Source organism: Nycticebus coucang, chromosome 6 (assembly GCF_027406575.1).
Source record: "Nycticebus coucang isolate mNycCou1 chromosome 6, mNycCou1.pri, whole genome shotgun sequence".
Classification (NCBI taxonomy): Eukaryota; Metazoa; Chordata; class Mammalia; order Primates; family Lorisidae; genus Nycticebus; species Nycticebus coucang.
In genome coordinates this window covers 105,267,539-105,293,618 of record NC_069785.1, presented here as the reverse complement: position 1 = coordinate 105,293,618, position 26,080 = coordinate 105,267,539, and the positions used below count along the sequence as shown (strand labels likewise).

The 26,080-nt window shown below is 39.6% G+C and overlaps 1 pseudogene; it reads left to right on the top strand.

Annotated features, from left to right (window-relative positions):
- Positions 1–2,253: 2,253 nt before the first annotated feature.
- On the top strand, positions 2,254–3,056 carry LOC128589125 (centromere protein Q-like; annotated as a pseudogene).
- Positions 3,057–26,080: the final 23,024 nt, after the last annotated feature.

Here is a 26,080-nt window from a genome sequence, read left to right as displayed (position 1 = left end):
CAACTTTCCTAATGCCATGACCCTTTAATACAGTTGTTGTGGGGACCCCCAACCATAAAATTATTTTCGTTGCTACTTCATAACTATAATTTTGCTATGGTTATGAATTGTAATGTAAACATCTGATATGCAGGATGTATTTTCATTGCTACAAATTGAACATAATTAAAGCATAGTGATTAATCACAAAAACTATATATTGTGAAATATTTATTTCTAATTACAAATAAATGAAATTTAGTCTTGAAGCATTGTGTAGCATGGGTAACAATCTTAATATAATAACAGTAGCATTACTACATTTTGCGACAGAATGAGTAAAAAGCCAGTGTCAGTGCGAAGGTTGAGATTGCATCTTTCTCACCAGATCAGAAATTCTCGGGGCAGTTTTTGTAAGAGCACAATGAAGATCATCTTCCACAATAAGTCTACTTCTGTATTTAGACTTGATAGCCAACAAGCTGGAAAACCCTGTTTCACAAAGATATGTTGTTGGAAATGGAAGAAGGCACAACACAGTCTCAGACAGAACAGGATATGACTGCAAACACTTGATCCAGAATTGTGTAAATGGCATTGTAGAGAAGCCAGTTCTCGCTGCATTGCTGTTAATAAGTTCAATGAACTCCTCTCGTGCTGTCTCATCTTCAACTTTGACTGTGAATGGGCTTCTGGCAAGTGTAAATGAGGTGCCAGGTAGATTTGGAAAGTACAATGAAATTTCATCTGCAAGCATGTGCAAGTGTTCTTTCACAGAAATTGTCATCATAATCCTTTAGTTCAATGCCATGTTTCTCAAAGAAAGTAGATAAGGTAGGCACCATATAAATTTTATTTTCATCCAATTTTTTTTTTTTTTTTTTTTTTTTTGCCAAAGCTGAAGTGTCATTTGGAATGTTCGGATCTTTTCAGACAAATTGAGGCATGTTGCATTTGGTCCTTGCAGTAATAAATTTAACTCATTCAAGATGGCAAAGATGTCAACCAAGTAAGCTATTTTCTGCAGTTCACTTTTATCGCTGAAAAGTGCTTCGAACTGTGGTCTTGCTTTCTGATTTAAAAACATTTTGAGTTCATCATGAAGCTCCAAAACACGTTTTAAAACTTTTCCTCTCGACAACCATTTCACTTCAGCGTAAAATAGCAAAGCATTGTTCAGGGCATCCTAATTGTTGCACAGTTGCAAAAACAGTTGACTATTTAAAGTGCTCGCCTTTACAAAATTGACAGAACTTATGATGCTTTTCCTTACTTCTTGTAAATCTTGTGGCAGCATCTTTGTTGCTAATATTTGCCGATGAATCATACAGTGAGTTCTAATGACTTTTGGCAACTCATTCAGTACCAAATATTGAAATCCAGATCAACATCCTAGCATAGCTGGAGCACCATCTGCACAAACACCACAAACCTTTCCCAAGAGATCTTATGCTTTTTCAAAAATGAAACAACTGTGTCAAATACATAATGTGCAGTAGTTGTCATTTCAAGAGGTTTGCAGAAAAGGACTCATCTGTAAAGTCACCATCATTAATATACTTCATTTAAACCAGTAACTGTGAACAGTTTGCAATGTCTGTAGATTCATCAAGCTGGATACTAAATATTAGAAGTGGAGCAGATTTAATTTTCTGGATTACCCGATCAAGAATATCAGCAGACATGTCATCTATTCTTCTGCAGACAGTGTCCTTAGATAAAGAAATTGCACTCAATTTCATAACAAATTCATCTCTGATCTTAACTCAAACAATGTCTTTGGCCACTGGCAACAATAAATCCTCAGCAATGGTGTGAGGTTTCACAGCTCTGGCAATTCTGAGTGCCACCAAATATGAAGCTTCAACAGCTGCTACGTATTGTTTGTGGTACTTGCCACTAGTGTCAAGTCTGGCTTTCTTGAGTCCATCAGCGTTGCTTCTAAAATAGTTGATATCCTTGCCAGAAAAGCTCAGATGCTTGCTATCAAAATGGCATTTTGGTTTGTTTGGCTTCATAGATTCGGCTGATAGAACTTCACAACAAATAACAAGTTGCGGTATCTCAATTCCTGCTATAATTGTTGAGGTAAAACCATACTGTAAAAAACCCTCACTATATTTTCTTTTCTTAAAATTCTTCTGTACATGATCCATTGTAATGGAATGCTTTGCTAATGAAAATAATATATAACAATAGCTTTAATAATACAAAAGATGGCAAATTATCCTGATCATGGTTCCTGGAAGGGTTTCTGAGAAATTAGTGATCAAGATGCCTGGTAAACCACATGTTTCCAAGAAAAAGTCTAAACAGTTAAAAAGAAATTCAAAAAGAAAAACTGATGATGATGAAGAGTTGTCAGAGAAAAAGGTTAGAAACACAGGAAAAAGAAATAAAAGTCATTCAAACCATCTGTCTTCTGAAGGACAAACAAAGCATACTAATATAAAACAGATAAAGATAGCACCCAACAAAAGGAAAACCTGGCAACAACTTTCAAAGAGTAGCAGAGAGCATTTTCAAACAATAATGGAGTCAATAATAATAACAATTTTGAGTAATAGTAGTTGAGAAAAAGAAGAAATACAATATCATCTCAATTTACTGAGAAAAAGATTGCTACAACTTTGTGAAACCCTGCAAGTCCCTCCTGAAAAGCTGAAGGATTGAACTCATGTGTCAAGTCTACTGGATGTGGAAAGGGCACGGGAGCAAGCTAATAAAGAAGGTCTGGCATTATTGCAGGAGAAATAGAAAAAATGGTAGAGACTGCAGAATTGATGACTGAGGATATTCAGAGCCTAAAGAACAAAATTGAAATTCTGGAAAGTGAGGTAGAAGAGGAAGAGAAGACACTAAAACAAGCACTTCAAATGGATAGTAGTAGTGTGCTGTCTCTTCCAGAACTTTCTCAGAAAAGTCTCAAAGAACCCACACTTCAGAAAGAAATTTTGACACTAATTCCAAACCAGAATGCTCTTCTAAAGGACTTGGATGTTCTTCATAATTCCTCCCAGATTAAGAACATGTTAATGCTCATTGAAGAAGCCTATAAGAAACTGGATGCCACCTGAACGGTTTTTTTCTTAGATTGTCCCATATTAATGTTTATGATTTGTAAAGCTATTAACCTGTGATGATATTGCAGAGGCTGAGACTTCTGTAGGATTTATTATGCCCTGATAGGCACTTTGAAATTAGCCTCTGTAGGTCTATCATTAGTATCTAATGTAGTTCTGAAAACTCTTTTTAGCAGTTGTCACATTTAGGAAATCAGCATTTATATTGTTGTATCTGCAATTACTTGCCTAAATCCATTAAAAAGAATAGTAGGTATGACCTCATAGTTTATAAGGGTTAAATGGAACTCATTTATTGGTTAAACATGGAATTGTGGTGTATAAATTATGTACAGTACCTAGTATGGAAAAGCATAGGAGTTTGCTATTATTAATTCTGTAGCTGATGGGTTGTATTTTCTGCCTGATCATTTGGAAGATGGAAAATCCTCACTTTTTTACCTTGTTCCTTAGTCTTTTTGGAAAGTAGTTAAAAATTGCCAGGTATGTTTAACTTAGGAGGTAACATCAATATTTTATTTCTTTGGTAGGTAACTGAATCGATTTATTTTCTACTGTCATGAAAGCATATCTTTACTTAAGAAAATCATTTTAAAAGGAACCGTAGCACATTCATTCCCTCTACAATAAAAAACAACCAAAAAAAAAAAAAGAACCCTTTCTTATATTCCCAATGTATAATTAGCTTTTATATATATGTGTGTGTGAATGAAGTGTCACTTAAATATACCAAAAATCTTTTCTTACCAAAAAAAAAATATATATATATATATACAAAAGATGATACATGGCATAGCTTAGCCAATACAATTCATTAAAGTTTCCTTTGATTTACCATTCTCTGTGTTGTTTTTTTACATACCTGTTACTATCACAAGGGGGCAGTATTCACATCAACCACAGCTGAATATAAAAAGACCCATCAGTATCCAGATTAAGTTCCCATGATACAGATTTTTTTTTTCTTTTTGCAGTAGTTAATGATTTTACAGTACATGATTTTACATTTACCCGGTAATTATAATTCATGATTTATTTACCTTCCATACTGCTGCCATCAACACAGTAGCTGCTTTTAACAGAGTAGCTGCTTTCAACACAGCAGCTGCTACCTACATAGTAGCTACTCTCTACACAGTAGCTGCTCTCTACACATGTGTGACTGGTCTGCATATGTACATTACGGTACCAACCCTGTCGCATATACCTGTATTTGTATGGGGTGTATGTGATGGGGTTGGCACAATGATGTCCATGCTGGGTACTCGTATGTGGGGGTACCTGCATGTGGGCAGACCTGCCTGGAGACAGATAGAAGAGCAGGGTCTCGGTTCCTAAGACCATTGGAAATATGAGTTTTCCAATAGTCTTAGATGATCCCTGTGAAAGCATTGTTCGACCCACAGGTTGAGAACCGCTGTTCTAAAAGGTATATGGAGAGAAAGTTCTGTGCAATCTCACTTCTGACAGGTGAAATTAGGGAAAGCTTCAAGCAGAAGTGATTTTTAAGCTGAATTTTGAAGGATGGATATGATAGGAGACCCAAAGACCAATGGTCAGATTGGAGACACAAAGGCCAATGGTCAGCAGAGGATGAATGCCTTGAGGGAAGCAGAAGAGTCCCATTTGGTTCATTCTGGTACTTTGTAATCTCCTGCTCCCTTTCTGCCTCAAATGTTTAATAGTACAGAGTATAGTATGTTTCTGAGGGAGCTCTCACACCAAAGTGGACTGGACTGTGCTGTTGAAATTGTGAGTGCTGGGGAGGGTCTGGACATGGGAGGAGAACGAGGGATGTTGGTGCCTGTGCATGGACCAGCGTGCATTAGTATCAAATGACATTTGTGTAATAGATTGAAAAGCCTGCTCAAAGTCTCTAAAAAGCTCATTCTGACAAAATGGCTGACTGAAGCCAGCTTTCCACAGAGGCTCCCATCCAGTAGGAGAGGTAAAGGATAAAAATTCAGCAAGTAACCTGGTGGATTTGAGCTGCACTAAGGGAGAAGGTTGAAGAATGCACGTCAACCCCGCTGAGGCGAGCTGCGACCACAAGGACACAAACAAAAGGTACAAAATCCATCACCAAGCGGACAGGAGTCCCCTCCCCCATGAGAACGTCTCAGAGTGCCCCACAAACAACCGGGCAGAGTTCAAAGGTCCTCCCACTATACTCCACGGGAGAGAACCTCTAAAAACTGGACCTACCTCCCCTACTGGGGTGCCACGGCGTCCTCCTATCAGGAATAAAACTGTACAAATTGTATATAGTCTCTACCTGGAATTCTGAGCTCCCAGCACTCCCCTTCACTCACACTGAGGTCTGGAGACCAGTCCCGGTCTGCACCAGAGTGGCAGTTCCATGAGGCACAGTGCGACAGCCATCTTTTGGTGACAATACGGCCAGGCATAAAATGGTGTAGAGCTGTGTGTGTTCTCTGGCCACAACACCAGGCTCCCAGGGCTCCCTGAGCTCCCCTCTGCTCTCGCTCCAAGGTCTGGAGGCCTGTCCCCCAGGGGTCCAGACTCTTGGGCAATTGCTCGAGGGGTGTAGACAGTGCTGGGCTGCAGCCAGTCAGTGCAGACTCTAGGCTACGGGAACAGAGAGTGGACAGTTGGCCGGAAGGGAGCTACACCAGACCAGCAGTTATCTGAGCCATAAAACAGCAGCCCTCTTTTGCTAGCAATACGGCTCACTACCGAATATTCTGAAGCCACACCCCCTGTCTCCCTGGGCAACCAGAGACTCTGAGTATAGGATTTGCCTGAGGCTACTCCAACTTGCAAACCAGGGAAACTCCCAGGGCGGGGCTGACCCAGAAGTCCGCTCTACTAAACCTAAGACACACCTGGCCCTCAGGGGATCGTCAGCCTATACACAATACAAGAGCAAAGACAAGCTGATTTGGAACTCAATTCAGCTTCTCTTCTGCAGGGGAACCGCAGAGTTGTTCTGTTCTGGTCTGTCAGTAACATTAATCAGGGGCGAGAATGGACCTGAGTGAAAACCCCCCAACCTTCATCAAGCACCCAAGATTGTCAGGCTTCACCTCCTCCTGCTAGAGAGAGGCAGAACGCAGCAGCCTGGCAGACTTCCTTGTGATTCAGGCAGGTGCAAACTCCTAGAGTACCGATTCAATACAGGTAACTGGGTCAGCAACTGCAGGGCTATCAGTGACTCGGTGTGAGAGTGGTGCAAGGTGGGGAAGGAGGCATCAACCTTCCCAGACTGATCTATTGGCTGGGTGGCTCCTCCTGACTCCACGTAGCACTGGAGCAAGCCACACCAGAGTAGTCACCAGACCCCTGTGATCCAGTTCCCAGAGACCTCTTAAACTCTCTCACCCGAGATAGGTGCAGACAGAGACAATTGATTTGGACCTTTTGAACTGAACCAATCGCTTGAGGACAAATCAGGTGGTGCCCTGGGTGCACGGTGGTAGGAAGGTTTGATTTTTCTTTTCCAATTGTTTGCCAGTGGGGGGTGGGGTGACTTAATTGCTGATATTTCTCCACAGCTGAAACTTCAATCCACAGTATCTTTTTCAATAGGGTGGAACAGAAACCAGCTGAAAACAAGACAGAACCACTTAGCCCCACAACACCAGACAGGGCCCCACTTCCTCAGGCCACAACACAGTACAAGCCCTCGACAAAGCACCAGGGGAAAAAAATCAGAGGGAGAAAAACAACCATGGGGCGGAATCAGCGGGAAAACTCTGGTAACATGAGTAACCAGAATAGATCAAACACCCCCCCAAGGAAAGATATGGCAGATGTAATTGAAGATCATATTCATAAACAACTGGCTGAGATGTTAGAAATCAAATTCAGAATTTGGATTGCAGACAAGATTAACAAAGTGGAATTAGGAATTCGAGGAGAAATTCAAAAGTTGTCTCAAGAATTTAATGAATTTAAAGATAAAACCACCAAAGACTTAGACTCACTGAAGCAAGAATTTGCAGCCCTCAAAGATATGAAAAATACAGTAGAATCCCTCAGCAACAGAATGGAGCAAGCAGAAGAAAGGATTTCTGACATTGAAGATAAAGCCTGTGAATGCTCGAAACTCTCAAAGAGGAAGAGAAATGGAGAGCAAAAACGGATTATTCTCTCCAAGAGCTCTGGGATAATTCGAAGAAGGCAAATATCCGAATCATAGGAGTTCCAGAAACAGATGAAGTGGCCTCGCTCGGCACAGAGGACCTTCTGCATGAAATTTTGAAAGAGAATTTTCCAGACATGCCTAGAGATTCTGAAATTCAGATAGCGGACAGCTTCAGAACCCCAGCACGACTCAACCCCAATAAGACATCCCCCAGGCATATCATAATTAACTTCACTAAAGTTAATATGAGGGAGAAAATCCTCAAAGCTGCCAGGAGAAAGAAAACTATTACCTTCAAAGGGAAGAACATTAGAATGACTGCAGATCTCTCTGCTGACACTTTTAAAGCCAGAAGAGGGTGGTCACCGACTCTTAATCTCCTAAAGCAAAATAACTTTCAACCCCAGATCTTGTATCCAGCTAAACTAAGTTTCATTTCTGATGGAGAAATTAAATACTTTAATGACATTCATATGTTGAAGAAATTTGCCATAACCAAACCAGCTCTTCAGGATATTCTCAGACCTATCCTACATAATGACCAACCCAATCCTATACCACAAAAGTAAACTCACTCAGAATCTTCAGATGAAACACCAATTTCCACACTGGCGAAAGGATTAAAAATGCCCACTGGACTTTTGAAAAACTCGATACCCAAAACTTCACCAGACTTATCAATATTCTCCATTAATGTGAATGGCTTAAACTGTCCTCTAAAGAGGCATAGGTTAGCTGACTGGATACAAAAACTCAGGCCAGATATTTGTTGCATACAAGAGTCACATCTTAACTTAAAAGACAAATACAGACTCAGGGCGAAAGGATGGTCATCCATATTTCAGGTAAATGGTAATCAGAAAAAAGCAGGTGTTGCAATTTTATTTGCAGATACAATAGGCTTTAAACCAACAAAAGTAAGGAAGGACAAGAATGGTAACTTCATACTTGTTAAGGGTAAGACTAAATATGACGAGATTTCAATTATTAATATCTATGCACCCAACCAGAATGCACCTCAATTTATAAGAGAAACTCTAACAGACATGAGCAACTTGATTTCCTCCAGCTCCATAATAGTCAGAGATTTCAACACTCCTTTGGTAGTGCTGGATCGAACCTCCAACAAGAAGCTGAGCAAAGAAATCTTAGATTTAAACATAACCATCCAACATTTGGATTTAGCAGACATCTACAGAACATTTCATCCCAATAAAACTGAATACACATACTTCTCATCAGCCCATGGAACTTACTCAAAAATCGATCACATCTTAGGTCACAAGTCTAACCTCAGTAAATTTAAAGGAATAGAAATTATTCCATTCATCTTCTCGGACCACCATGGAATAAAACGTGAGCTGAGTAACAACAGGAATCTGCATACTCATACAAAAACATGGAACTTAAATAACCTTATGCTGAATGACAGCTGGGTTAGAGATGAGATTAAGAAAGAAATTGCCAATTTTTTGAACAAAACAACAATGAAACACGAACTGTCAGAACCTCTGGGACACCGCAAAGGCAGTTCTAATAGGGAAATTTGTAGCACTGCAAGCCTTCCTCAAGAGAACGGAAAGAGAGGAAGTTAACAACTTAATTTGACATCTCAAGCAACTGGAAAAGGACGAAGATTCCAACCCCAAACCCAGTAGAAGAAAAGAAATAACCAAAATTAGAGCAGAACTAAATGAAATTGAAAACAAAAGAATAATACAACAGATCGATAAATCAAAAAGCTGGTTTTTTGAAAAGGTCAATAAAATAGATAAACATTTGGACAACCTAATCAGGAAAATAAGAGTATAATCTCTAATCTCATCAATCAGAAACAACAAAGACGAAATAATGACAGACTCCTCAGAAATCCAAAAAATCAAGCATGCTCAGTGAAAAAACCAGTCATGAAGTGACCATAAGAATATATGAAAAGTGATGCTGAGACAAGATGGCGGACTGAAGCCAGCTTTCAACAAAGGCTCCCGTCCAGAAGGAGAGTGAAGGGACAGGAATTTGGTAAGTATCCTGGTGGACTTGAGCCTCACCAAGAGAGAAGGCTGAAGAACGCACATCAACACCGCTGAGGCAAGTTGTGATCACAAGGACGCAAATAAAAGGTACAAAATCCACCACCAAGCGGACGGGACTCCCCCTCCCCCATGAGACCGGCTCAAGAGCCCCACAATTGAACAAGCGGGCAGAAATTAAAGGCCCTCCCACTACACTCCACGGGAGAGACCTTCTAAAAACTGGACCTACCTCCCCTACTGGGGTGCCGTGGCGTTCTCCTGCCAGACATAGGACTGAATAAAACTTTGGGAATCCTTTGCCGGCAACCCTGAATCCCCGGCGCTCCCCTCCCGCCCACTGAGGTCTGGAGGACTGTCCTCCAGGACTTCGGATCCTTGGGTGATTTCTCAAGGGGAGTGGACAGTCCCCGAGTTGCGACTGGTCAGCATTGACTCTGAGGCGCGCAAGTGAGGAGAGGGCACCGGGCTGAGGGGGAGTCACACCTCGCGGCACTTCCCTGCGATGCAGTGCACCAACCCTCCCCAGGCATACAGGGCCCAAGACTGAATAAGACTCTGGCCTCCCCGTTGAGAGCTGAGAACCCCTACTCTCACTCGGGGTCTGAGGGCCTATCCCCCAGGAGTTCGGCTCCTTGGGTGATTTCTCGAGGGGAGTGCACAGTGCCTGAGCTGCGTCAGGTCAGCGCTGACTCTGGGATACGTGAGCGAGGAGAGGGCACTCTGCTGAGGGGAAATCAAGCCTTGGCGGCACTTCCCTGCGGTGCAGTGCAGGAGCCCTCCCCGGACCGTAGTATTGCTTAAAACTGAATGAAACTCTAGCTTCCCCCCCCACTCCCAATCGGGGTCTGGGGGCCCATCCCTCAACAGTTCTGATTCTTGGGGGATCTCTTAAGGGGTGTGGACCCAGCACAAACTGCGGCCGCTCAGTGCTGACTCTGGGGCGTGGGACAGAGGAGAAAAGGGTCGCCTGAGTGCCCACACCAGAGCAGCAGTTCCCTGGAGGTAGATCAACAGCCGTTTTTTCTTTAACGGCAGAACACTCACTTCTGGATATTCTGAGGCCACACCCCCTGTCTCCCTGGGCAACCAGAGGAGGCCACCGGTGACACGGCTCACAAACCCGGGAAGCTTCCAGGGCGGGGCCGACCCAGAGAGGTGTTCAGACGCAATTCTCCAGCAGCAAAGACGTTTGAACTCAAAACAGCCCGTCTTCTGTAGGCGACGACAGGAACAGAGACAGAACCTCACAAAGTTGTTTGTTCTGTTCTGTTCTGTTAGCAGCATCCATCAGGGCGGGGCTAAGCCTGAGTGAACACCTCCTTCCCATCACCTGCATCAAACACTCAAAGATGTCAGGCCCCATCTCCTCCTGCTAGATAGCGGCAGTCTGCGGGTGCCTGGCAGACTTCCTTGCGATTCAGGCAGGTGCAAACCCCTGGAGTGTCTGTTCACTGCAGGCAACTGGGTTAGCCATCTGCAGAGATACCAGTGACTGGGTCCGACGGAGGGGAAAAGTGGGGAAGGAGACGTCAACCTTCCCAGACTGCTCTGTTTGCTGGGTGGCTCCTCCTGACTCCACGCTGCACTGGGGTGAGCTGTGTCAGAAGAGTCACCAGGCCCCTGTGATCCAGTTCCCAGAGACCTCTTGAACCCTTCCACCCAAGACAAGTGCCGATTGAGACAGTTGATTCGGACCTTTTGAACTGGGCTAATAGACTGAGGACTTTTCAGGTGGTGCCCTGGGTGTGCGATTGTAGGAAGGTTTGATTCTCCTTTTCCAACTGGGGCCAGAGGTGGGCAGGCGGGGTGACTTAATTGCTGATTTTTCCACACAGCTGAGACTTCAAGCCAGAGTAGAAGTTGCAATAGGATCAAACAGAAACCAGCTGAAAACAAGACAGAACCACTTTGCTCCACCACACCAGACAGGGCCCCAGTTTCTCAGGCCACAACACTGTACGGGCCCTCGATAAAACCCCAGGGGAAAAACCAAAGGGAGTAAACCATGGGGCGGAATCAGCGGAAAAACTCTGGTAACATGAATAACCAGAATAGATCAACCCCCCCAAGAAAAGATACGGCAGATGTGATTGAAGATCCCATTCATAAACAACTGGCTGAGATGTCAGAAGTCGAATTCAGAATTTGGTTTGCAGACAAGATTAATAAAATGGAATTAGGAATTCGAGGAGAAATTCAAAAATTGTCTCAAGAATTTAACGAATTTAAAGACAAAACCACCAAACACATAGACACACTGAAACAAGAACTTACAGCCCTCAAAGATATGAAAAATACAGTAGAATCCCTCAGTAACAGAATGGAGCAAGCAGAAGAAAGGATTTCTGACATTGAAGATAAAGTCTTCGAACGCTCCCAGTCTCTCAAAGAGGAAGAGAAATGGAGAGCAAAAACGGATCACTCACTCAGAGAACTCTCAGATAATTCGAAAAAAAACAACATAAGGTTATAGGAATTTCGGAGAATGATGAAGTGGCTGCCAAGGGCACAGAGGCCCTTCTACATGAAATTATGAAAGAAAATTTTCCAGACATGCCTAGAGAATCTGAAATTCAGATAGCAGACAGCTTCAGAACCCCAGCACGATTCAACCCCAATAAGCCATCTCCCAGACATATCATAATTAGCTTCACTAAAGTTAACATGAAAGAGAAGATTCTCAAAGCAGCCCGGCGAAAGAAAACTACAACGTACAAAGGTAAGAATATTAGAATAACTGCAGATCTCTCTGCTGAAACGTTTCAAGCAAGAAGAGGCTGGTCATCAACTTTTAATCTCCTAAAGCAAAAAAACTTTCAACCCAGGATCTTGTATCCAGCTAAACTGAGTTTCATCTATGATGGAGAAATTAAATACTTCAATGACATTCATATGTTGAAAAAATTTGCCATAAGTAAACCAGCTCTTCAGGATGTTCTCAGACCTATCCTCCACAATGACCAACCCAATCCTATACCACAAAAGTAAACTCACTCAGAAACTTCGGATCAAACTCCAACTTCCACACTGGCGAAAGGATTAAAAATGTCCACTGGACCTTTGAAAAACTCGATACCCAAAATTCCACCAGACTTATCAATACTCTCCATCAATGTGAATGGCTTAAACTGTCCTCTAAAGAGGCATAGGTTAGCTGACTGGATACAAAAACTCAGGCCAGATATTCGTTGCATACAAGAGTCACATCTCAACTTAAAAGACAAATACAGACTCAGGGTGAAAGGATGGTCATCCATATTTCAGGCAAATGGTAATCAGAAAAAAGCAGGTGTTGCAATTTTATTTGCAGATACAGTGGGCTTTAAACCATCAAAAGTAAGGAAGGACAAGAATGGTCACTTCATATTTGTTAAGGGTAATACTCAATATGATGAGATCTCAATTATTAATATCTATGCACCCAACCAGAATGCACCTCAATTTATAAGAGAAACTCTAACAGACATGAGTAACTTGATTTCCTCCAGCTCCATAATCGTTGGAGATTTCAACACTCCCTTGGCAGTGTCGGATCGATCCTCCAGAAAGAAGCTGAGCAAAGAAATCTTAGATTTAAACCTAACCATCCAATATTTAGATTTAGCAGACATCTACAGAACATTTCATCCCAACAAAACTGAATACACATACTTCTCATCAGCCCACGGAACTTACTCCAAAATTGATCACATTTTAGGTCACAAGTCTAACCTCAGTAAATTTAAAGGAATAGAAATTATTCCATGCATCTTCTCGGACCATCATGGAATAAAACTTGAATTGAGTAACAACAGGAATCTGCATACCCATACAAAAACATGGAAGTTAAATAACCTTATGCTGAATGATAGCTGGGTCAGAGATGAGATTAAGAAAGAAATCGCCAATTTTTTGGAACAAAACGACAATGAAGACACAAACTATCAGAACCTCTGGGACACTGCCAAGGCAGTTCTAAGAGAGAAATTTGTAGCACTGCAAGCCTTCCTCAAGAGAACGGAAAGAGAGGAAGTTAACAACTTAATGGGACGTCTCACGCAACTGGAAAAGGAAGAACATTCCAACCCCAAACCCAGTAGAAGAAAAGAAATAACCAAAATTAGAGCAGAATTAAATGAAATTGAAAAGAAAAGAGTAATACAACAGATCAATAAATCAAAAAGCTGGTTTTTTGAAAAGGTCAATAAAATAGATAAACCTCTGGCCAACCTAATCAGGAAAAAAAGAGTAAAATCTCTAATATCATCAATCAGAAACAACAAAAACGAAATAACCACAGACTCATCAGAAATCCAAAAAATCCTTAATGAATATTACAAGAAACTTTATTCTCAGAAATATGAAATCTGAAGGAAATAGACCGATACTTGGAAGCACGCCACCTTCTAAGACTTAACCAGAATCAAGTAGGAAATGTTGAACAGACCCATATCAAGTTCAGAAATAGCATCAACTACACAAAACCTCCCTAAAAAGAAAAGCCCGGGAACAGATGGTTTCACGTCAGAATTCTACCAAACATTTAAAGAGGAATTAGTACCTATATTACTCAACCTGTTCCAAAATGTAGAAAAAGAAGGAAGACTACCCAACACGTTCTATGAAGCAAACATCACCCTGATCCCCAAACCAGGAAAAGACCCAACAAGAAAAGAAAATTATAGACCAATATCACTAATGAATATAGATGCAAAAATATTCAACAAGATACTAACAAACAGAATCCAGCAACACATCAAACAAATTATACATCATGACCAAGTTGGTTTTATCCCAGGGTCTCAAGGCTGGTTCAATGTACGTAAATCTATAAATGTAATTCAGCACATAAACAAATTAAAAAACAAAGACCATATGATTCTCTCAATTGATGCAGAAAAATCTTTTGATAACATCCAGCATCCCTTCATGATCAGAACACTCAAGAAAATTGGCCTAGAAGGGACTTTTCTTAAAATGATAGAGGCTATCTACAGCAGACCCACAGCCAATATCATATTGAATGGAGTTAAATTGGAATCATTTCCACTCAGATCAGGAACCAGACAAGGCTGCCCATTGTCTCCATTGCTTTTCAACATTGTAATGAAAGTTTTAGCCACCGCAATTAGGGAAGAAAAGGCGATCAAGGGTATCCATATAGGGTCAGAAGAGATCAAACTCTCGCTCTTGGCAGATGATATGATTGTGTATCTGGAAAACACTAGGGACTCTACTACAAAACTCCTAGAAGTGATCAGGAATACAGCAGCGTCTCAGGTTACAAAATCAACATTCATAAATCGGTAGCCTTTATATACACCAACAACAGTCAAATTGAAAAAGCAGTTAAGGACTCTATCCCATTCACAGTAGTGCCAAAGAAGATGAAATATTTGGGAATTTACCTAACAAAAGACGTGAAATATCTCTATAAAGAGAACTATGAAACTCTAAGAAAAGAAATAGCTGAAAATGTTAACAAATGGAAAAACATACCATGCTCATGGCTAGGAAGAATCAACATTATCAAAATGTCCATACTACCCAAAGCAATATATAATTTCAACGCACTCCCTATTAAAGCTCCACTGTCATATTTTAAAGATCTTGAAAAAACATTACTTCGTTTTATATGGAATCAGAAAAAACCTCGAATAGCCAAGACATTACTCAGAAATAAAAACAAAACAGGAGGAATCACACTACCAGACCTCAGACTTTACTACAAATCGATAGTGATCAAAACAGCATGGTATTGGCACAAAAACAGAGAAGTAGATATCTGGAACAGAATAGAGAACCAAGAGATGAATCCAGCTACTTACCGCTATTTGATTTTTGACAAGCCAATTAAAAACATTCAGTGGGGAAAAGATTCCCTATTTAACAAATGGTGCTGGGTGAACTGGCTGGCAACCTGCAGAAGACTGAAATTGGACCCACACCTTTCACCATTAACTAAGATAGACTCTCATTGGATTAAAGATTTAAACTTAAAACATGAAACTATAAAAATACTAGAGGAGAATGCAGGGAAAACCCTTGAAGAAATTGGTCTGGGTGAGTATTTAATGAGGAGAACCCCCCGGGCAATTGAAGCAGCTTCAAAAATACACTCCTGGGACTTTATCAAACTAAAAAGCTTCTGCACAGCTAAGAACACAGTAAGCAAAGCAAGCAGACAGCCCTCAGAATGGGAGAAGATATTTGCAGGGTATATCTCTGACAAAGGTTTAATAACCAGAATCCACAGAGAACTCAAACGCATCAGCAAGAAAAAAACAAGGGATCCCACCGCAGGCTGGGCAAGGGATTTGAAGAGAAACTTCTCTGAAGAAGACAGGCGCACGGCCTTCAGACATATGAAAAAATGCTCATCATCTTTAATCATCAGAGAAATGCAAATCAAAACTACTTTGAGATATCATCTAACTCCAATGAGACTAGCCTATATCACAAAATCTCAAGACCAGAGATGTTGGTGTGGATGCGGAGAAAAGGGAACACTTCTGCACTGCTGGTGGGAATGCAAATTAACACATTCCTTTTGGAAAGATATATGGGGAACACTCAGAAATCTAAAAATAAATCTGCCATTCAATCCTGTAATTCCTCTGCTGGGCATATACCCAGAAGACCAAAAATCACAACATAACAAAGATATTTGTACCAGAATGTTTATTGCAGCCCAATTCATAATAGCTAAGTCATGGAAAAAGCCCAAGTGCCCATCGATCCACGAATGGATTAATAAATTGTGGTATATGTATACCATGGAATACTATGCAGCCTTAAAGAAAGATGGAGACTTTACCTCTTTCATGTTTACATGGATGGAGCTGAAACATATTCTTCTTAGTAAAGTATCCCAAGAATGGAAGAAAAAATACCCAATGTACACAGCCTACTATAAAACTAATTTGGGACTCTCATATGAAAGCTATAACCCAGCTAGAACTTAAGAATAGGGGGAAGTGGGAAGGGGGGGTGGGTAGAGGGAGGGGAATCGGTGGGATCACACCTGTGGTGCATATTACAGGGATATTTGCGAAACTTGGTAAATGTAGAATGTAAATGTTTTGGCACAGTAACTGAGATAACGCCGGAAAGGCTATGTTAACCACTGTGATAAAAATGTGTCAAATGGTTTATGAAGTGAGTGTATGATGCCCCATAATCATATCATTGTATACAGTTATGATTTAATAAAAAAAAAGAATATATGAAAAAAATCATATACTGCAAGATGTCCTTTATATTAAATGTCTAAGATCATCAAATCTACAGAGATTAATGTTTGGCAGGGCTTGGTTGGATGGGGGAAATGGGAAGTGACTTCTAGTGGGTATAGAGTAAAAAAAAAAAATCCTTAATGAATATTATAAGAAACTGTATTCTCATAAATATGGAAATCTGAAGGAAATTGACAGATACTTGGAAGCATGTCCACCTTCGAAGACTTAGCCAGAATCAAGTGTAAATGTTGAACAGGCCCATATCAAGTTCAGAACTAGCATCAACCATGCAAAACGTCCCTAAAGAGAAAAGCCCAGGACCAGATGGTTTCACGTCAGAGCTGTACCAAACTTTTGAAGAGGAATTAGTACCTATATTACTCAACCTGTTCTAAAAGGTAGAAAAAGAAGGAAGACTACCTAACACATTCTATGAAGCAAACATCACCCTGATCCCCAAACCAGGAAAAGACCCAACAAGAAAAGAAAATTATGGACCAATATCACTAATGAAAATAGATGCAAAAATATTCAACAAGATCCTAACAAACAGAATCCAGGAAAACATCAAACAAATTACATCATGACCAAATTGGTTTTATCCCAGGATCTCAAGGCTGGTTCAATATACGTAAATCTATAAATGTAATCCAGCACAGAAACAAATTAAAAAACAAAGACAACATGATTCTCTCAATCGATGCAGAAAAAGCTTTTGATAATATCCAGCATCCTTTCATGATCAGAACACTTAAGAAAATCGGTATAGTAGGGACATTTCTTAAACTGATAGAGACCATCTACAGCAAACCCACAGCCAATATCATATTGAATGGAGTTAAATTGGAATCATTTCCACCAAATCAGGAACCAGACAAGGCTGTCCATTGTCTCCATTGCTTTTTAACATTTTAATGGAAGTTTTAGCCACCACAATTAGGGAAGAAAAGGCAATCAAGGGTATCCATATAGGGTCAGAAGAGATCAAACTTTCGCTCTTCGCAGATGATATGATAGTATATCTGGAAAACACTAGGGACTCTACTACGAAACTCTTAGAGGTGATCAAGGAATACACCAGCATCTGAGGTTACAAAATCAACATTCATAAGTCAGTAGCCTTTATATATACCAACAATAGTCAATTTGAAAAAACAGTTAAGGACTCTATCCCAGTCACAGTAGTGCCAAAGAAGATAAAATATTTAGGAATTTATCTAACAAAGGACGTGAAATATCTCTATAAAGAGAACTATGAAACTCTAAGAAAAGAAATAGCTGAAAATATTAACAAATGGAAAAACATACCATGCTCATGGCTGGGAAGAATCAACATTGTTAAAATGTCCATACTACCCAAAGCAATATATAATTTCAATGCAATCCCTATTAAAGCTCCACTGTCATACTTTAAAGATCTTGGAAAAACAATACTTCATTTTATATGGAATCAGAAAAAACCTCGAAAAGCCAAGACATTACTCAGAAATAAAAACAAAGCAGGAGGAATTACGCTACCAGACCTCAGACTATACTACAAATCGATAGTGATCAAAACAGCATGGTATTGGCACAAAAACAGAGAAGTAGATGTCTGGAACGGAATAGAGAACCAAGAGATGAATCCAGCTAATTTCCGTTATTTAATCTTTGACAAGCCAATTAAAAACATTCAGTGGGGGAAAAGATTCCCTATTTAACAAATGGTGCTGGGTAAACTGGCTGGCAACCTGTAGAAGTCTGAAACTGGACCCACACCTTTCACCATTAACTAAGATAGACTCTCACTGGATCAAAGATTTAAACTTAAGACATGAAACTATAAAAATACTAGAGGAGAGTGCAGGGAAAACCCTTGAAGAAATCGGTCTGGGCGAGTATTTTATGAGGAGGACCCCCCAGGCAATTGAAACAGCTTCAAAAAATACACTACTGGGACTTGATCAAACTAAAAAGCTTCTGCACAGCCAAGAACACAGTAAGTAAAGCAAACAAACAGCCCTCAGAATGGGAGAAGATATTTGCATGTTATGTCTCCAACAAAGGTTTAATAACCAGAATCCACAGAGAACTCAAACGCATTAGCAAGAATAGAACAAGGGATTCCATCGCAGGCTGGGCATGGGACTTGAAGAGAAACTTCTCTGAAGAAGACAGGCGCACGGCCTTCAGACATATGAAAAAATGCTCATCATCTTTAATCATCAGAGAAATGCAAATCAAAACTACTTTGAGATACCATCTAACTCTAGTGAGACTAGCCTACATCACAAAATACCAAGACCAGAGATGTTGGCGTGGATATGGAGAAAAGGGAATACTTTTGCACTGCTGGTGGGAATGCAAATTAATACATTCCTTTTGGAAAGAGATATGGAGAACACTTAGAGAACTAAGAATAGATCTGCCATTCAATCCTGTAATCCCTCTACTGGGCGTATACCCAGAAGACCAAAAATCACATCATAACAAAGATATCTGTACCAGAATGTTTATTGCAGCCCAATTCATAATTGCTAAGTCATGGAAGAAGCCCAAGTGCCCATGGATCCACGAATGGATTAATAAATTGTGGTATATCTGTACCAGAATGTTTATTGCAGCCCAATTCATAATTGCTAAGTCATGGAAGAAGCCCAAGTGCCCATGGATCCACGAATGGATTAATAAATTGTGGTATATGTACACCATGGAATATTATGCAGTCTTAAAGAAAGATGGAGACTTTACCTCTTTCATGTTTACACGGATGGAGCTGGAACATATTCTTCTTAGTAAAGTATCTCAAGAATGGAAGAAAAAGTACCCAATGTACTCAGCCCTGGAATTAGCCCTATGAAACTAATTTAGGGTTTTCACATGAAAGCTATAACCCAGTTACAACCTAAGAATAGGGGGCAGGGGGAAAGGGAGGGGTTCGAAGTGGATTGGTGGGATTACACCAGCAGTACATCTTACAAGGGTATATGTGAAACTTGGTAAACGGTCTGTGAAGCTAGTGAATGATGCACCATGATTATATCAATGTACACAGTTATGATTTAATAAAAAAATTAATAAATAAAAACTCGTTCACAAATGAGCATACTTCAAAAGGTTTTATCTTTCCCTTAGACTGTTAGAAAACCAGCTTTGTGGGTCTTAAAGTACACCCACCATTCCCATGTGTGTGCTGTGATACTTTTCTCTTGGCTCTAGTTGCGTCTCTGGCTAGGAAGCCTGAAAGACTGATTCAGCCTTCTGTTGACAACCCAAGATATCCTGAAAAATACACATGAGGAGGGAAGTTTGCAAACAGATTTTGCAATTTGAAGTCTAATTGTTAGTGGAGCAGTAGTTCTTAGATCTGTAGGCTGACATTCCAGCCTGGCACTTCATTATTCTAGTGAAATGCCAGCAATTTAGTTTCAGCCTCTAGAGAGTACAAAGATGAAGCTACAAATGGAGAAGGGGTTCTTTTTTCTTTCACTACATTTACTTTATTGAGCATATTCAAGCACAAGGCTAAGAATAGAGAATAATACAATAATACTGCTATACAATACAATAATACTGCTATACCTACTACCTGAGTCAAATTTTTGTCAAATTTTAACATAGTTTTATATTTGATTGAGCTTCCTTTCTTTTCTTTTTTTTTTTTGGATAGTGGGTCTGACTCTGTTGCCCAGTTTGAAGGGCACTGGTGTGATCACAGCACATTGCACCCTCATACCCCTGGGCTCACATGATCCTCCTGTCTCAGCCTCCTGAGTAGTTGTGACTACAGTTGTGTGCCACCACACCCAGCTAATTAAAAAAAATTTCTTTTGTAGAAACAAGGGCCTCACCATGTTTCTCAGGCTGCTCTCAAGCTCCTGGCTCCAAGCAATCCTCTAGCCTAGGCCTTCCAAGTGCTGGGATTACATAATTGAGCCTCCAGAGAATTCAAGACCCTGCTTTGTACCAGCAGCTAACACCAGTACCCTCTCTTCTTCCCCAGAGGTTAATACCATCATGACTTTGAAGGTCATTTCCATGTATGTTGTTTCATATGTATATGTTGTTTCATACTTTTCATAAATATTATGAAGCACTGTTATAGACACTTAAGCTATATAAGTGGAATAATGTTACTGATATAATTGTACTTATTTATCATTTCCCTTCTTCCCTTTTTGTTCTCTCTCTTTTCTTACTCTCTTCTCTGCCTTCTATTGGCTTAATAGTGTCTTCAGAATTTTTTTTAATTAGGGTTAGGGTTAGGAAACTTGATTTGGAAACTATAGCTAAGGTGTCTGGTCTTTAAATGCTCACACTTAGTGGCTCATGCCTATAATTCTAGCACTCTGGGAGGCCAAGGTGGGGGGATTGCCTAAGCTCACAGGTTCAAGACCAGCCTGAGTAAGAGCAAGACCCTGTCTCTAAAAATAGCTGGGCATTGTGGCAGATGCCTTGTAGTCCCAGCTACTCGGGAAGCCGAGGCAAGAGAATTGCTTGAGCCCAAGAGTTTGAGGTTGCCGTGAGCTATGATGCCACAGCATTCTACTGAGGGCAACAAAGTGAGACTGTCTCAAAAATAAATAAATACTTTCAAAAAATAATGACATTTCCTTTCCTCCACCAAACATGGATAAGGGTTTTATGAATTGAGATATTCATAGAACACCTACTACTTTTTGCTATTAGTATTTGCAGTTTTAGTTTCCTTTTTAATATAAAAATATCAGATTCTAAATTGTTGATAAAATTTACTTATATATTTTACTAATTTCTGTGTGTTTCACTATTGTTTGTTCTATTTCATGTTTTCCATTGTGTTTAAATACATTCTTCAATACACTTTTTAGTGAAAGTGTGTATATAATAGACTCAGTCTTTGAATGTTTAAATGTCTTTATTTTGTCTTTTTCCCCAAAAGATACTATGAAATTTTAGAGGGATACTTTGAATATATTACTTAGTTTTCTTCTGGCTTAGTTGTTGCTGATAAGAAGTTATGGTCGGTCTAAATATCAGTTTAACTGCTTGGAAAGTATTTCTTTTAGAGTTCCTTTAAAGTTGCTTCAATTTCAGCAACTCTGCCAGGAGAGAGAAGAAAATTGTCTCTCCACCTTCTGACTTCCATGTCTAATATCTTTTTATTGCTTCATCCCATTTTGCATTTCCTCTGAATTCCAGAACAGATTCTAAAATTTGCCCTGTATAGCAATGTCTGCTTCCATCAATTCTTCTCTTTAACTCCTTATATTGGGCTGATAACTTTTATTTTGGGGTTACAGGCATCTATTGCCATATAACAAGTCACCCCCAAATGTGGTGGTATAAAACAATGACTATTCTATTCTGTAAGTCAGGAATTTATTTATTTTACTTTTTTTTTTCCTTTGAGACAGAGTCTCACTCTGTTCCCCTTGGTAGGGTGCTGTGACATCACAGCTCACAGCAACCTCCAACTCAGGGGCTTAAGTGATTCTCTTGCCTCAGCCTCTTGAGTAGCTGGGACTACAGGTGCCTGCCACAATGCCCAGCTATTTTTGTTGCAGTTGCCACTGCTGTTTTAGCTGGCTGGGACCGGGTTAGAACCCGCCACCCTCAGTATATGGAGCTGGCACAGTAAAACCTCAGTAAAACCAAGGTGCAGCCCTTGGTTTTACTTTTTAAGGGCAAATTAAATTTAATAATTCAATGTTGTTATATATACATACATTTCATTCTTATTAACAATAATAAAGTTCTTTTTTTTTTTTTTTTACTGACTTAACACTTAGTTCCAATGAAATATTTTAGGTAAAGGATATGATTCTTTCTTTTTATTTCCAGGTGCTACTGAATTGGAATCTGGATGCTTTTTTACAGGAAATCTACTTAGAATCTGCTAATTAATAAAGTATAAATCATGATACTTTGGAAAATATCATGATAACATGTATTGATTTTTTTTTAATTTATTTTTATTAAACCATAGCTGTGTACATTAGTATGATCGTGGGGCACCATACACTTAGTTCATAGATCGTTTGACACATTTTCATCACATTAGTTAACATAGCTTTTGTAGCATTTTCTTAGTTATTTTGCTGAGACCTTTACATTCCACATTTACTAGGATTCACATATACCCTTGTAAGATGCACCACAGGTGTAATCCCATTAATCCCCCTCCTTCCCCCTCCCTGCACCCTCCCTCCCCTCCCTTTCCCCTTTCTCCCTATTCTTAGGTTATAACTGGGATATAGCTTTCATGTGAAGGTCCTACATTAGTTTCATAATAAGGGTGAGTACATTGGGTACTTTTTCTTCCATTCTTGAGACACTTTACTAAGAAGAATATGTTCCAGCTCCATCCATGTCAACATGAAAGGGGTAAAGTCTCCATCTTTCTTTAAGGCTGAATAATATTCCATGGTGTACATATACCACTATTTATTGATCCATTCGTGGATCGATGAGCACTTGGGCTTTTTCCATGACTTAGCAATTATGAATAGGGCTGCAATAAATATTCTCATACAAATATCTTTGTTATGGCGTTATTTTTGGTCTTCTGGGTATATGCCCAGTAGGGGGATTACAGGATTGAAAGGCAGATCTATTTTTAGATCTCTAAGTGTTCTCCATATCTCTTTCCAAAAGGAATGTATTAATTTGCATTCCCACCAGCAGTGCAAAAGTGTTCCCTTTTCTCCACATCCACGCCAACATCTCTGGTCTTGGGATTTTGTGATATAGGCTAGTCTCACTGGAGTTAGGTGATATATCAAAGTAGTTTTGATTTGCATTTCTCTGATGATTAAAGATCATGAGCATTTTTTCATATGTCTGAAGGCCATGCGCCTGTCTTCTTCAGAGAATTTTCTCTTCCAGTACCTTACCCAGCCTGCAATGGGATCCCTTGTTCTTTTCTTGCTAATGCGTTTGAGTTCTCTGTGGATTCTGGTTATTAAACCTTTGTCGGAGACATAACCTGCAAATATCTTCTCCCATTCTGAGGGCTGTTTGCTTGCTTTACTTACTGTGTTCTTGGCTGTGCAGAAGCTTTTTAGTTTGATCAAGTCCCAGTAGTGTATTTTTGAAGCAGCTTCAATTGCCTGGGGGGTCCTTCTCATAAAAAACTCGCCCAACCCAATTTCTTCAAGGGTTTTCCCTACACTCTCTTCTAGTATTTTTATAGTTTCATGCCTTAGGTTTAAATCTTTAATCCAGTGAGTCTATCTTAGTTAATAGTGAGAGGTGTGGGTCCAGTTTCAGTCTTCTACAGGTTGCCAGCCAGTTCACCCAGCACCATTTGTTAAATAGGGAATCTTTTCCCCACTGAATGTTTTTAATTGGCTTGTCAAAGATTAAATACCGGTAAGTAGCTGGATTCATCTCTTGGTTCTCATTCTGTTCCAGACATCCACTTCTCTGTTTTTGTGCCAGTACCATGCTGTTTTGATCACTATCGATTTGTAGTATAGTCTGAGGTCTGGTAGCCTGATTCCTCCTGCTTTGTTTTTATTTTTGAGTAATGTCTTGGCTATTCGAGGTTTTTTCTGATTCCATATAAAACGAAGAATTATTTTTTCAAGATCTTTAAAGTATGACAGTGGAGCTTTAATGGGGATTGCGTTGAAATTTTATATTGGGGTAGTATGGACATTTTAACAATGTTGATTCTTCCCAACCATGAGCATGGTATATTATTCCATTTGTTAACATTCTCAGCTATCTCTTCTCTTAGAGTTTCATAGTTCTCTTTATATAGATCTTTCACGTCCTTTGTTAGATAAACTCCCAAGTATTTCATCTTCTTTGGCACTACTGTGAATGGGATAGAGTCCTTAATTGTTTTTTCAACTTGACTATTGTTGGCATATATAAAGGCTACCGATTTATGAATGTTGATTTTGTAACCTGAGACACTGCTGTATTCCTTAATCACTTCTAAGAGTTTTGTAGTAGAGTCCCTAGGATTTTCCAGATATACAATCATATCATCTGTGAAGAGCGAAAGTTTGATCTCTTCTGACCCTATGTGGATACCCTTGATTGCCTTTTCTTCCCTAATTGCGGTGGCTAAAACTTCCATTACAATGTTAAAGAGCAATGGAGACAATGGGCAGCCTTGTCTGGTTCCAGATCTAAGTGGAAATGATTCCAGTTTAACTCCATTCAATGTGATATTGGCTGTGGGTTTGCTGTAGATGGCCTCTATCAGTTTAAGAAATGTCCCTTCTATACCAATTTTCTTAAGTGTTCTAATCATGAATGGATGTTGGATGTTATCAAAAGCTTTTTCTGCATCAATTGAGAGAATCATATGGTCTTTGTTTTTTAATTTGTTTATGTGCTGGATTACATTTATAGATTTACGTATATTGAACCAGCCTTGAGATCCTGGGATAAAACTGACTTGGTCACGATGTATGATTTGTTTGATATGTTGCTGGATTCTGTTTGTTAGGATCTTGTTGAATATTTTTGCATCTATATTCATTAGTGATATTGGTCTATAATTTTCTTTTCTTGTTGGGTCATTTCCTGGTTTGGGGATCACGGTGATGTTTGCTTCATAGAATGTGTTGTGTAGTCTTCCTTCTTTTTCTACCTTTTGGAACAGGTTGAGTAGTATAGATACTAATTCCTCTTTAAAGGTTTGGTAGAATTCTGACGTGAAGCCATGTGGTCCCGGGCTTTTCTTTTTGGGGAGATTTTGTATGGTTGATGATATTTCTGAACTTGATATGGGCCTGTTCAACATTTCCACTTGTTTTTGATTAAGTATTGGAAGGTGACGTGTTTCCAAGTAACGGTTGATTTCCTTCAGATTTTCGTATTTCTGAGAGTATAGTTTCTTGTAATATTCATTAAGGATTTTTTGGATTTCTGAGGAGTCTGTTGTTATTTCGTCTTTGTCATTTTTGATTGATGAGATTAGAGATTTTACTTTTTTTCCTGATTAGGTTGGCCAAAGGTTTATCTATTTTGTTGACCTTTTCAAAAAACCAGCTTTTTTGTTTATTGATCTGTTGTATTATTATTTTGTTTTCAATTTCATTTAGTTCTGCTCTGATTTTGGTTATTTCTTTTCTTTTACTGGATTTGGGGTTGGATTGTTCTTCCATTTCAGGTCTCTTGAGATGTCCCATTAAGTTGCTTACTTCCTCTTTTTCTGTTCTCCTGAGGAAGGCTTGCAGTGCTAGAAATTTCCCTCTTAGATCTGCCTTTGCTGTGTCCCAGAGGTTCTGATAGTTCGTGTCTTCATTGTCGTTTTGTTCCAGAAATTTGGCAGTTTCCTTCTTGATCTCATCTCTGACCCAGCTATCATTCAGCATAAGGTTATTTAACTTCCATGTTTTTGTATGTGTATGCAGATTCCTGTTGTTACTCATCTCAAGTTTTATTCCATGATGGTCCGAGAAGATGCATGGAATAATTTCTATTCCTTTAAATTTACTGAGGTTAGACTTGTGACCTAAGATGTGATCGATTCTGGAGTAAGTTCCGTGGGCTGATGAGAAATATGTGTATTCAGTTTTGTTGGGATGAAATGTTCTGTAGATGTCAGCTAAATCTAAATGCTGGATGGTTAGATTTAAATCTAGAATTTCTTTACTCAGCTTTTTGTTGGAGGATCGATCCAGCACTGCCAAAGGAGTGCTAAAATCTCCAACTATTGTAGAGTTGGAGGAAATCAAG